Source organism: Phalaenopsis equestris, unplaced genomic scaffold (genome assembly GCF_001263595.1).
Source record: "Phalaenopsis equestris unplaced genomic scaffold, ASM126359v1 Scaffold233594, whole genome shotgun sequence".
NCBI classification, from domain to species: Eukaryota; Viridiplantae; Streptophyta; class Magnoliopsida; order Asparagales; family Orchidaceae; genus Phalaenopsis; species Phalaenopsis equestris.
Window position 1 is genome coordinate 39,183 of NW_018251535.1, and position 2,433 is coordinate 41,615.

Here is a 2,433-nt window from a genome sequence, read left to right on the forward strand (position 1 = left end):
GTTGAGGTGATGCTTATAAGAATAGGCCTATGATCTGAGCCAGCAAGGCTAAGGTGAGTAACAAAGGTGAGGAGGAAGTGATTGAACCATGCATCATTAACCAACATTCTATCAAGCCTCTCCCAAATAGATCCCCTTTTCCAAGTGAAATTAGGTCCCTTGAAACCCAGATCAAAGAGACCAGCCCTGTGGATATTATCTCAGAAGGTATTCATCTTGGCAAGGTTTGGAGTTCTACCTTCAGATTTTTTAGTGGTAGAAATGATACAATTGAAATCAGCCCCCACCAACCATGGGGAGTTCATCTGTTGGCTGATGTGAATCAACCTATTCCACAGCTCTTTTCTAGCATCCGTTTCTAGCATCCTTTGTACATACAACATAGGTAAAGGTAGCTTCACTTTTATGTCCATTCATATTGAATGAGAGATGGACAAATTGTGGATGATCAATTAGAATATCAAAATTTGTTTCTCTTCTGCAAAAAATGCAAATTTTATTATTAGTGTTCCCAAAATGAGTGAAGCCAGCAAATTTTTTAATCAGGTTTTGAGGATTCTTGTGAACCATGGGTTCAAGAATAACAATGCACCACAATTTGTATTTATAATTCATGTATAAAACTCTTTTAAGGGACAGAGGGTTAGCCATCCCCCATATATTCCAGCAAAGTAGATTAATCATGGAGTGGAGGATGTGCGGACGGAAGGCTGGGATCTAGACTGAGATCTAGATTTGGTTCTTCTTCTAAGGAGTGGAGACCCATTCCTAGTTCTATCAGCCTTCATAGATTGTACTCCTGCTTGAAAGTTTTTCACTTCTGTCCCTAGTTTTCTCCTTTTCCTTGCTATTTTAATTTGCCAATCCTCTTCAATGGTTTGTTTCAGTTGATTAATGCTTGGTTCCTTTGGGACTTTATCAAGTATCTCTATGATGATTTGCTTCCCCTTCTCAGCATGCAAGGGGGATGTGGGTGTGACAATCGTGATTTCAGTATTTTCCTTCCTGATTGCTCTGTATAGTGGGATATCAACTTGACTGTTGGGTTCAGATTGCTCTCCAAGAGGATCAACATCTGGTGGATCCTCATTAGTCCTTGGGGGTGATTCTTCTAGTCTTAGATTTGTTTCCTGTCTCTTTTCTAACATAATTTCTTCAGCAGTGCCCCTTGCATCATTAGCCACAATTTTTTCAGTAGCTATGTGGTTTCTTCCTGCCATCTTCCTGTTTGGGAGATGTAATCTGTAACATTTATCTACTGTATGCCCAAACATCTTGCAATATGGACAATAGTAAGGCTTCTGTTCAGCTAATATATCCTGCCAGAACCCTTCAGCATCAGAACCAATCTAGATTCTCTTCAGTTCAGGGAGTGTGATATCTCTTTCAACTTGAATTCTAGCAAGGCCAGGTCTAACCTTATTATAAGTGGGAGCATCCACTCTCAGAGGTGTTCCCAGTGCTCTACCAATATTAAATAGAGCATTGAGCTTAAAATAGGGTAGAGGTAAGCTAGGTAACTTAAACCAGATGGGAACTACAAGAGGTTCTTTACTAGGATCAAAACCTGGGGTCCATTTGATGATCTTCATAAATATCCCAGCAATGTTAACAGATTGTTCGGAAAACAATCTTGCATAATCTTCCTCAGCTGATAATTGGATTAAAAGGTGTCTCCCATCCAAAATCCCAATTTTTCAATTGCCTATAAACTTCAGAGATTCAAAAAAACTTCTAACTAGGTCCATTTTTGGATGTCCTAGCTGAAATTTGCCCACTAGTGTGAACTTAACCTCTTCTCTTAAAGCATCAATTTCCTTGGTAGTGAAGTACACAGCTGTTTCACCCTCTTTTGTTCCAAGAGGGTGAATACAAGGAGTACTTCCTTTTCCAACAGCAGTATCATGGAACTCCTGTGGGAATACTAGAAGGTCATAATCCTGTAAAGAGTCAGTGGATTTCCCCACCACTCCAGCATAAGTTGCTTTTGTTCATTGGGAGTCAGTCAAAATGTCAATGGAAGAGGCCATCACCCTTCCAAAACAAACAGGTTATGATTTAACTAGACAATAAAGACTATCCAGAAGTAAACAGAGAAACCTAAGAGAGTATTCTCCCAAAGACGCTAGTCACTTCTGATACCCAAGGAGACAGCAACAAAAGAGACCAGTGGAGTTTTCCTCCCCAAAGGGAGTTTAGCAAGGAATGAAGCCTCAAAAAACTAGTAATGGGACAAAAGAAGAAGAAACCAGTGGAATAGTGCCACTAAAGTTAGCAGGGAATGAAGCAACAACCCCTAATGAAACAGTGCCAAGGAAGAAACTGCAGAAAAAGTAAAGAACTCTACCACCACCAACTTGCAGCAGCAGCTACACTCCATCATCCTGCCAGAAACCCTAGCAGAGCAACATCCTCAGTAGCCAGCATCGTGTA